This window comes from Sphaeramia orbicularis, chromosome 5 (genome assembly GCF_902148855.1).
Source record: "Sphaeramia orbicularis chromosome 5, fSphaOr1.1, whole genome shotgun sequence".
Lineage (NCBI taxonomy): Eukaryota > Metazoa > Chordata > Actinopteri > Kurtiformes > Apogonidae > Sphaeramia > Sphaeramia orbicularis.
The window spans coordinates 59,204,591-59,216,883 of record NC_043961.1 but is presented as its reverse complement, the minus strand read 5'-3'; the positions used below and the strand labels follow the sequence as shown (position 1 = coordinate 59,216,883).

At 35.1% G+C, this 12,293-nt stretch overlaps 1 pseudogene; it reads left to right on the top strand.

Moving 5' to 3' along the window:
- Positions 1–12,293, top strand: part of LOC115419774 (metabotropic glutamate receptor 7-like) — a 598,752-nt pseudogene that overhangs the window by 392,484 nt on the left and 193,975 nt on the right.

Below are 12,293 nucleotides of genomic sequence, written 5' to 3'. Positions count from 1 at the left end.
TGACATGTAAAATCACAGTCTATTTTTGTCATTTCATTGATATTTTCCTGTATCTTAAAAATACAGGAAAAATCTGTAAAATAAACAGTAAAAATTCTGTAAAGTTAAGTTCCAGATTTTTTTTTACAGTGTACTATTCCTATAACCCTTATGTGTTACCTGCTCTGCTACTCTGGCCTCAGTCACAATTATTCTGCAGTCAAAGAAATAGCCTAATACTCTCACACCTCCACCCTGCTCTGTATTTTGTGTTTGTTTACGTGTTGGGTTTTTTTTTGTCTTAACCCTAAAACACCAAACGTATCATATTTGATACATGAGTTTTAAAGCCCTCTACATCAGGGGTCTCAAACATGTGGCCTGGGCCCAAATGCGGCCCGCCAAAGGTTCCAATCTGGCCCCTGGGATGTTTTTGCGAAGTCAAAAATTCCACAGTCTTGAATTGAATGAAGCAAAAAAAAAAAAAAAAAAGCTTGAATTAAGGAAAAAATGTTGAATTAAGCAAAATAAATAAATAAATAAATAAAAATCTTGAATTAAGCCAAAAAAGAAATCTTGAATTAAGCCAAAAAAAAAAATCTTAAATTTTGCAAAAAATCTTCAATGAACAACTTCAGTTTTTTTTCTTTGTTTTAGTGCAAAAAAATAACATTAAATTATGAAGATATTTACATTTACAAACTATCCTGTAACAATAAAATGTAAATAACCTGAACAAATATGAACAACCTGAAATGTCTAAAGACAATTAAGCACAATTTTAACACTTTTCTGCCTGTTACTATGTATTTAGTGTCTTTGTAGTGTGGTTCCATAATGCACATGTAGAAATGATAAGTTGAAGAATAATATTGTTAAAATTGCACTTACTTTTCATAAGAAATTTCAGTTTTTTTTTCAGGCTATTCACATCTTTTTTGTTTGAATAGTTTATAAACATAAGTATTTTCATAATTTAATTGGGTTTTTTTTGCACCAAAACACACACAAAAATTTGGAGTTGTCATTATTTACAGGTTATTATGTTCTTATTTTACTGGTCCGGCCCACTGGAGATCAAATCGGACTGAATGTGGAACCTTATATCAGCTGCTATTTCATATTTCAGGTCAATGTGTGTGTCCTTCAATACGTCCGTGTGGAACTTGCGCGGATTTAAAGTTCCGCATCAAATGACGTCTTTCGTTCCTTTTTCTTTTTCTCATCATACTGTGCCGTTTGGGTACAGCTGTGTACCGAACCGAACAGGTGTGTACCGAAACGGTTCGGTTCGGTACGTGTACCGTTACAGGCCTAATAAATACATACCAAAATATGTAACAACATCACAAGAATCGAAGCCAAAGTGATTAAAAATATGACCAATAAAGGATGAGACACCACCATCGAGAAATACAGATAAAATGATGATGATAAAAATGTGATGAAAATATTGAAATCCTTAATTTTCACAGTGTTTCCCGTATACCTTCTGTGACCCGTGTTGGCCTAAACTGAGGTTTGATTTTTCAAGTGACTGTATTGGTTATAAAAAAACCCGTAATAATAAAAGCTCGCTAAATAAATGCCTTACATTGAGGTGTATTTCTCTCTTTTGCCTTTGCCCTCTTTCTTGTTTTGAGGCCTGTTTATCTTCATAGTTAATGATAATCTCTTAATTTGCTTATGTGATTAAATCCTACACACCACCGTCCTCGTTTCTAAGCCTGTTGTGATTTGTGCATATGTTACATGTTTTTTAGCTATATCTGGTGAGTCACAGCTCGATGTCTATTCATTCCCTTGGAATTTCCTTTGCTTGCCAAGCATTTTATTACCATATGTAAGGGTTCATTGTTGCCTTGGCGTGTGTTTAGGCAGTGATACACAACTCAAGGTATTGAGTGCTTACTGGCAGGCGTGCCCGCTGCATTGCTGTACCATGGTTTTAATACCTACAGTCAGTACAGTTTTCAATTTACAGGAATTTGTTGTTGCTGTAAATATTAACTGCTCTCTACTTTGCACTTAATTTTTCCATTTATCTAAGGCAGGGGTGTCAAACCCATTTAAGTTCAGGGGCCACATATAGACTAATACGTTATAAAGTGGGCCGGACCTGTAAAATAATATAAATAATGGGGTAAGAACTGATAAATAATGTCAACACCAAAGTTTTCTCTGTGTTTTTGAGTGAAAAAAGTTGAATTCCATAATGAAAATGTTTACCTCTACAAACTCTACTTGAGCATAACATGAACAAATATGAACAACCTGAAAATTCTTATGAAAATTAAGTGCAATTTTAGCAATAATACACTTTAGTTTATCATTTATACATGTGAATCATAGCTTACAGATCACAGTGGATCTACAAATACACAAAACATTTAGTAACAGGCAGAATATTGGTACAGATCCACATACTACTCTTAAGACATTTCAGGTTATTGAGATTTTTTGTAAAAGGCTAGTCTGTAAATGTAAACATTTTTGTGTAATTTTACCTTTTTTTTTTTATCTTTTTTTTTTCCATTGTCGGAGTGGTGATTAGGTCACTTCCGTTGTCGGAGTGGTGATTAGGTCACTTCCGTTGTCGGAGTGGTGATTAGGTCACTTCCGGTCTCGGGCATGGATCGTATTCACATGCCAACGAACCGTGCTGGAGTACAAGCAGTCTGGACCCAGATCTGGACCTTCTCAACCGGACTTGAGCACAGAACGGTTGCATTCTCATGGATAACATTAAGCGGACTTGGGGGTCCAGCGTACTCACATACAGACTTCAGTTCGCTGTGTGAAAACACCCTAAGAATGTTTCCCTTGTACTCTTTCCTGAAGAAACTCTTCAAATGTGTTTAAAGAAAGTAATTATTTGTGAACAAAGCAGACAAACAGCTCTACAGAATGGAATGAATCATGAATCAGCTTTGACTTGACTTTTCACACTCCAGCACCTTTGTTAAATTTAGCACCTGCTTGATTGACTTGTTGATTGTCGGAGTATAATGATTTTTTTTTTGGGTTGTTTGTTTTTCAGGATTTGACGCATACTTCACATCACGTACTCTGGAAAACAACAGGAGGAATGTATGGTTTGCTGAGTACTGGGAAGAAAACTTCAACTGCAAACTGATGAGCTCCTCCAAAAAAGACGAAAGCAGCAGGAAGTGCACAGGTAGGTTCTGAATGTGTTTCAAACCAACGCTGTTATTTGCATGCAGAGTTCGCAGAGAAAGTCTTGTTATGTATGCGATGGTAAAGCTAAGCCTATAAGTCTCTGTGGCCTACAGTCAATAGTGCATAGCAATTAGTGGTCCAATATGATGGTGAGAACAGACCTTGAACACTAATGAACCTTTTCTATTAAGACTATTGACTGAAACCACTAAACAGCATATTCTCCTGCCTTGGCTCGTTTCCTTTAGATGTGTTTTATTATATACATGTCATCTTTCACCCTGACTTCTCATTAAAGGGGTCATCTTTATCTAAACCCACTTTTGTTAGTGTTTGGTACATTTATTTTTGGTGTATTTGGACCCTAATAGTTCATACAGGTTGAATTTGAACCCTCCAGGTGCTGCAAAACTATCTTTATATTCATTCCAGCAAAAAGTGGATTCCTACAACCTGTTTTAATTCCTTCTTAATTTGTTGTTTCTTAACTACACTGTGAAAAAAAAAACAACATAAAAAAACGGTATTATTCCGGCAGCAGGGGTGCCAAAAAAATACTGTTAATAGAAAATAACCATCTCATAAAAATACGGTAATTTTCCATAATTAAAATACAGTTTTTTGCTCTAACTTTACATGAGATTTTGCTTTTTTTTTGACTTTTTAATGTTTAGTAAAGAATATTTACATGTATTAAAACAATCAAATTACCTACACTACCAGTCAAAAGTTTGGACTCACCTCATCATTTAAATGGCATTAGATGGACTGCAGATGGCCAACAAGTGTTCAGCATCACTATGAACTACTACAAGACTTTTGGAAAACATTTCAGGAGACAACCTCATGAAGCTCATTGAGAGAATGCCAAGAATGTGCAAATCAGTAATAAAAGCAAAATGTAGCTATTTTGAAGAATCTAAAATATAAAACACGCTTTGAGTTATAGCACACTTTTTTTAACTACATAATTCCATATGTGTTCATTCATAGCTTTGATGCCTTCAGTGAGAATCTACAATGCAAATAGTCATGAAAATAAAGAAAAAAAAGGCGAGTCCAAACTTTTGACTGGTAGTGTGTGTGTGTGTATATATATATATATATATATATACATATATATAAAATTTTCAATGAGACTCAGTTGTCCAATCCACTGATAAAAACTGTATTTGGACAGTTTATCAGTACTTATACATGTTATACATTCACAAAAATACATTTATTCAACATTTTTGTTGTGAAACCTCCTGTAATTACACAAGATATTTGTCAATTAACAAACAAGTCTGGTTCAACTGACAGAACAAATACTTCTTTTACGGTTAATTGTCAGTAATTTTATCTCGCTTTATTATTTTTTTTTACAGTATTAAACTTTAAATTAACAGTTTAATCTCATAAATAGAAAAGAAATATTTGTGAAATTACGATACATTTACAAATGCATTTTAACTGTATTTTTCTGTGAAAAAAAGAAAAAAAATCCTTTAAAAAAACAAAATGTTTTGGTTATTCACAGTTACAGTTTTTTCATGTTATTTTACATTTGACATGTAAAATCACAGCCTGTTTTTGTCATTTCATTGATATTTTCCTGTATCCTGAAAATACAGGAAAAATATGTAAAATAAACAGTGAAAATTCTGTTAAATTACAGAGTTTTTTTTACAGTGTAGTTCCATCTCCACATTTGCACATATCAGGTCCAGACTCCAGACCAACATTTCTCCAGTATTTCTCCATTATTGTTTACCAGCAGCAGCGGTTGTTGTAAAAACTGAAAATATGTCCAGACTTGGAGCCCATGACCTCAAATGTTCAGTTGTTGGTTGAACGGGACAGAGCAGCACAGCTAACAACCTGGAGGGGGCGGGGCCTAAAGTGTCTCCTGTGCATTTAAAGGGCCAGCGCTCCAAACCACCTTTCTGGTGTCATTACTCAGAAAAAGGAGCAATAGGCGCAGAAATAAGCACAATTTTCTGCCTGTTACTCAGTATTTAGTGTCTTCCTAGTTTGGTTCCATAATGCACATGTAGAAATGATAAGTTGAGGAATAATATTGTTAAAATTGCACTTACTTTTCTTAAGAAATTTCAGGTTTTTTTCAGGTTATTCACATCTTTTTTGTTTGAATAGTTTATAAACGTAAGTATTTTCATAATTTAATGTTGTTTTTTTTTGCACCAAAACAAACACAAACATTTGGAGTTGTCATTATTTATGGGTTATTATGTTATTATTTAACTGGTCCGGCCCACTTCAGATCAAATTGAGCTAAATGTGGCCCCTGAACTATAATGAGTCTGACACCCCTGCCTTAAACAAACAAACTGACCAGGTTTTATTGTTGAACTCCACTACATCTTAGTTGCTATTGTTGTATTTTTACAGAGAAGGACTTTTACTTTTGGTGCAATATTTATATTTTACTATTGATACTTTGATTTTTAAGAGCTGCACTGTTTTGTTTGAGGACTGGTCACATTTCTGTTTAGCACTAAGAGCGTTTAAGGAGCGTGTCAGTACAGGGCATGATTTACCTGCTTAAATTTAAATGGTTTAGATGTGTTTTTGTGGATCTCTTGTTGAATCCACTTCCATTGACATAGGGATTCCCATCCACGGTCCTCACATGCACCCCACAAAGACCCCTTACCACCCCAATGTGTAATTTTCTAGATCAAACACTGCCCTGTAGATATGAGGCAGCGTATGATTTTGAGTGATGACACTTCAGAAGAACTGCCATTATTTCCAAAAGTAAACACTGAACACTTGTTGCTTTGTAGAGGATGCCATACATAACCCCCACTCACTCCACTTTTTGAGTATGTACTTCACTTTTTTGTGTTTTCAAACTATAAACAAGGATGATGATCAAGATACTATCCTTATTCTTACCATTGCTCTTACCTAAATACACTGTTAAAAAAAATCTGTAATTTAACACAATTTTCACTGTTTATTTTACAGATTTTTCCTGTATTTTTCAGATACAGAAAAATATCAATGAAATGACAAAAACAGACTGTGATTTTACATGTCAAATGTATAATAACACGAAAAAACTGTAACTATGACTAACCAAAAAAATTTAACTTTTTTTAAAAGAATTTTTTCCTTTTTTCACAGAAAAATACAATTAAAATACAATTGTAAATGTATCATAATTTCACAAATTTTTCTTTTCTATTTATGAGATTAAACTGTTAATTTAAAGTTTAATACTATAAAAAAATAAATAAATAAAATGAGAAAAAATTACTGACAATTAACCATAAAAGAAGTATTTGTTCTGTCAGTTTAACAAGACTTGTTTGTTAATTGACAAATATCTTGTGTAATTACAGGAGGTTTCACAACAAAAATGTTGAATAAATGTATTTTTGTGAATTTATAACATGTATAAGCACTGATAAACTGTCCAAATACAGTTTTTATTAGTGGATTGGACAACTGAGTCTCATTGAATATTATCTATCTATCTATCTATCTATCTATGTAATTTGATTGTTTTAATACATGAAAATATTCTTTATTAAACATTAAAAAGTCAAAAAATATGCAAATTCTCATGTAAAGTTAAGGCAAAAAACTGTATTTTAATGATAGAAAATTACCATATTTTTATGAGATGGTTATTTTCTGTTATTTAACAGTATTCTTTTGGCACCCCAGCTGCCGGAGTATTACCCTTTTTTTATGTTTTTTTTTTTTTACAGTGTCAAAGAGAATAAGCATCAGTTATTTATGCCAATTTTACAAAAAAAAACCCTGACCTCCACGGGGTTATACTGAAGCAAACATGAGTTTTGGTTGAAACTTCCCCCTGTGTGAGTCATTAGGAGAGTTTCACAGAATAAAGTTGTCTGCTGATACGTCTTGTCTGAGCGCCTGCTGCTTTGAGGGTACAGAGGGAGTCAATCATCCTGAAATGGCACAGAAGGCGTGTTCATTATGTAATTGAAGGTTTAGTTCTAGGGGGCACAGATGATCCCAGTCGTCTCTGTGGTAGGAATTATAATGTGCAGAGGGAGGGAAGTCACAGCAAAGAGAGGAACAAAGAGCGGCAGGCCAATGGAAAGTGACAAGAAAGGAAAAAGGTGGGATGCACTGGTTCCAACCTGTTTTAGCTCGCGACTCCATTTTAACATCAGAAATTTGTGGCGACCCCAGACATTCAAAACAGAGACTTTTTTTTGTTGCTACAATTAATTGATTTTTGATCATGTAACAAATAGTCTGCTACACTATGTTGCAAATAAAAGTTAATTTTTGACAACATTTAGTCTATATAATGTATATTATTCTGGACAGAGGCAGTAAATCCAGGTGTAGTTTACTGCACAAAGGAAGAATTTTATTTTCCTTGGTCAGGATCTGTACAGTCAGTCCAGCTGTGATTTACAAGGAGGACAATTAATACTGAATAGGGATGTAACGATATGAAAAGTTCATATCATGGTTATTGTGACCAAAATTATCACAGTTATTATTATCGTGGTATTGTTGAAATTTTGCTCAAAATCTTCAAAAAGTACTGATACACACACTGAAATAATTTAACCAAGATGTATTTTGGAAAAAAACAACAACAAAAAAATGAATAAAACTAGAAGCACTCGGAGAGCGCAGACCTCCGCCAAGGCTGATCAGTGGCGCCCCCCGTGGGCCCCCCCCACCCCCGATCACCACCAAAATTTAATCATTTCTTCCTTATCCCATTTCCAACAAACCCTGAAAATTGCATCCAAATCTGTCCATAACTTTTTGAGTTATGTTGCACACTAACGGACAGACAAACAAACAGACAAACAAACCCTGGCAAAAACATAACCTCCTTGGCGGAGGTAATAATTGGTACAATGTACCTTCTGTTGCAGAAACATTCAAATATTAACCCTTAGTGGTCTGAGCCTATTTTTTCTGTTTTTCAGTCCTTCTGATTTTGCCTTTATATACTATATAAACAAAGGTTTACTATACCCATGTTTAGGATCTTTTTTTTCAGCAAACTTCATCTATATCATCTGCCTATTATTTTTTTCACTTTCACCTACTATAAAAACATAAAAGGACAAAAAACACACAAAAAATATATAAAATCCGATTTCAAAAATTTATATAATTTATTGCATAAATAACACACGGATGCTTAATGAACCTTTTCAAAGACTTTAAAAATGAATATTGGTTGCAAATATTAGGTATATAAAATCCAAATTGTAATAAATTAAAACTAAACTCAAATATTTGACATAAAAGCAGATCTTTACATAGGTGTTTTTTCCCCTAAAAGTGCGTTAATCAAATACGGTTATCATGATAATTAGAATTTAAACCGTAATACTAACCGTCTGCAATTTTACCGTGGTTTATTGTTATACCGGTAATCGTTACATCCCTAATACTGAACAAACAAGAACTCGAATTATGAAAGAACTGCAGCAGCTGCCAGGAAATTACCGTTTTTTTTGTGTTTTTTTTTACAGTGCAGAGAAAAATTCCTTTGGGAAGTGCCATAAAAGTAGCTCTGGGTCTTTATGGGGTAAGAGAAGATGCCAGTGAACTTCTTGAATTGCTTGTATTGAATCTGCACCATTTTACATACAGAAAATGGCACTATTTACAAAAGTACAATTGATTTTGCTATTTAGTTACATATGAATGTAATTTATTGAAGACAGGGTTGGATGTTTGACTTTTTTATGTATTCCATCAGATACTGTATATGTCCTTATCAAAATGAGTTTTTACTGGTTGTGACTTTATTTCTTAATCACTGATCCTAGAGCCTCTTTCATATGTGACTCCAGTGGCTTGTTATTAGGGACAGTGAGGACATTTGTCAACGCTGACTGAACGACATGAATAAAACATTCATTTGCATTAGCTCTGTGGCACTGGAGTGTCTGTGCAGTAAGCGCCGTCTCCTACAGCAAGTGGGTTCAAATATCTGCCCTCACCATATTTGTGTGTGTTTAAAGAATCCATGTGTTCTGCTTCAGTAATGAGGAGGAATTTGTAAAAACATAAACAAATGCGGTTGGAAACATTCTACTGATGGGCTACAGTGTTAGCAATGTCAGCCCAATTTGGCATCATTTCTACAGGTCTGTGAACTCTACTTGGATGGGAGAACATTGGTCATAAGCAGACTGAAGAATAATTATAATGTTATGTTAAATACCAGGCATCATTTACTAGTATTATATTCTGGCTTTTGCCTCACAGTAACCTCATGTACTTCTCTACTGATAAACTCGCCTCCAAGGTTCTAATAGTTTTGGTAGCTTTTCATTATAGTTTAGTTTTGTTTAGTTTGGACTTTTTTTTCTCTTATTCAGTTAGTTTGAATTCATTTTTAGAGCAGGTTTGCTAGTTTTTATTCGTTTTTGTTTTTTTTTTTCTAAATGCTTAGTTTTAGTTTAATTTTAGAATTAATTCTAGTTTTTTTTTTTTTTTTTTAATATCTTTTCTCTTCTGTCATATTCAAATAAATCCCAGACAGGACTCTGCTGCTTTCTCCCAACTTTAGTCTCCATGTTTCCAGGTAGAGTGGGGACCAGAAGACGACTGGAAACCACAAGTGAACACAAGTGCTGGACCGTCAGTTGTGCACATCCCAGTAGCAAAGCGTGGACTGACAGTTAGCAAGTCACATCACTAGGTTAGGAGTCAGATGACGTTGCGAAAGTCCAACCTATTGTTCGGGGTGGAGTCACCCAAGAAAATAATTGTTAACCTCACCCGGAATTCGGGGCTTTTTCCGACTCGAGTTCCTGCTTTAGCTCTTGTCCAGAGAGACCAGCGCTGATTATTATATTTTACCTGTGACCAAATAAATCTTTGAACTGAGGCCAAGACGCATCCTTTACTCTTTGGAGTCTTTGCAGCTTCCAGTCAACGAACGTAAAAACTCCCCTTAACAATATCATCTCCTTTGGTGTTTGGATGATGAGGTTGGAGCACACTCTCTAACACATCCGTCCAAAATCTCCATTCTTTCCCATGTACCCTCCGTCCACCTCCTTTATAACCCTGCCTGATCAGTGTGAATATTTGGATGTTTCCTTTCTTTCGGAACACTGCATATGGTCGTATAAGCGTTACAGAAAATGAAGACAACACCCTGAGCAGCAGTATTTTGACTCATCCTAGTGATGCTGAGTCTGTGGTGAGCGTGATCATACCCATAATGACTATAAAGAACTGTCTATCAATTGTTATTGCTGTCATAAAGCTGCCACATGCTGCAGCATTAGGATCCTGGGCTTTTGGTTTGGTTTAGGGAAGGTTTAATCAGTGAGTTCTTCACAATGAATCACTGGTCACACTGAATGGTTTTATGCGCTTCCAATATTGAGATTAATTTAAAAGGATGACAGTAATTCTATTTGCCAGTGGTATTTTGGTCCGTGTAATTGTGCTTCTCACATCATCTTATTACGATCTCAAATGTTCAAAAAAAGTCTTAGTCTTACACTTGTTAAATGTCTGATACATAATGGCGTAATCAGGAGCCATCTGCTCTTATTCAGTTTCTGGCAAAGTTTCTCTAATCACTAGTGAACAATAACTAAAAGAAACCAGCTAATGAATCCAAACACTCACACATATTGTATTTGTCATGTATTTAGGGCGGATGAGTGGTTGTACATATAAAATCAGGCACGCACTTAGGCCCAATCCTAATTCACCCCTTGGCCCCTCCCCCCTTACCCCTACCCCTTCATCCTTGCACTTGGCACTACCCCTTGAAATGAAGTTGAACGGGGTAGGGGTTGAAATATTCCCCTACGAAATGGAACAACCCTTCCAGACCCGTTACGTCATCAGCAGTCATCGATTTTGCTCTGGGGTGTCGTAATGACAAATTCATGGGGCCCAGCATTTGCAGGGGGCCTAGTGAATATAGGTTAGAAGTAGGGATGTCCGATATTGGCTTTTTTGCCAAAAACTGATATGCCGATATTGTCCAACGCTTAATTTCCGATTCCAATATCTACCAATTCTGCTGCCGATTTATGTGGGATATTAAACTAATTTTAGGTAACGTCACATATCTCCTGTCATGGAATTAACACATCATGCCTAATTTTATTGTGATGCCCCATTGGATGCATTCTCAAATGCAACAAGGCTTTCAAAATGTAAACACTGTCTGTGCAAAGAATACATACTTCAACTTAAGTTGTGGAAAAAATGCCATATTTATTTATTTTCTCTCCCTCTCTCCATGAGTCTATTACAGTGTGGCAACTTTACTGTACAATTTTGAAAACTGCACATTTCCTTCAGCTATAAACAATGCTTCATTTACGCGTCGGTAAATGCCGGTGAAATCAAGGTATTATTTTATCGGTTTTAATGATAGGCAAAAAAAATGATAACGATATTCACCGATATTACATTTTTATGCCAATATCGGGCCGATAATATAGGTGGGCTGATATTATCGGACATCCCTAGTTAGAAGTTGTGGAAATTTCGTGTAAGCTCCACAGTAAAGGAGAGGCGTAGAAGCCAGGAGTCGGATGTCCAAAGTTAACTTTCACTTTCGTTTTTCATGTCCGTTGCAGTTGTAACAGCACTTGAAATGCACATACCTGCAGTTGTACATTACGTTTATGCCCCACCTTCTCCAAGGGCACAGGTGTCAAACATGCGGCCCGGGGGCCAAATCCAGCCCGCCAAAGGGTCCAGTCCGGTCCTTGGGATGAATTTGTGAAATGCAAAAATTACACAAAGAAATTAACAATCCTTTTATTTCAGGTTCCACATTCAGACCAATTCAATCTCAAGTGGGTCAGACCAGTAAAATACGATCATAATAACATAGAAATAATGACAACTCCAAATTTTTCTCTTTGTAAACGTAAATATTTTCATGTATTTACACTAAAACAAAGTATAATTTCACAAAAAATGTGGATAATCTGAACAAATATGAACAACCTGAAATGTCTTAAGAGAAGTAAGTACAGTTTTAACAATATTCTGTCTGTTATTAAATGTTTTGTGTGTTTGTAGATCCACTGTGATCTGTAAGTTCTACTGAACATGTGTAAATGATAAACTGAGGCAGGATATTGTTAAAATTACACTTATTTTTTCAGTTTGTTCATGTT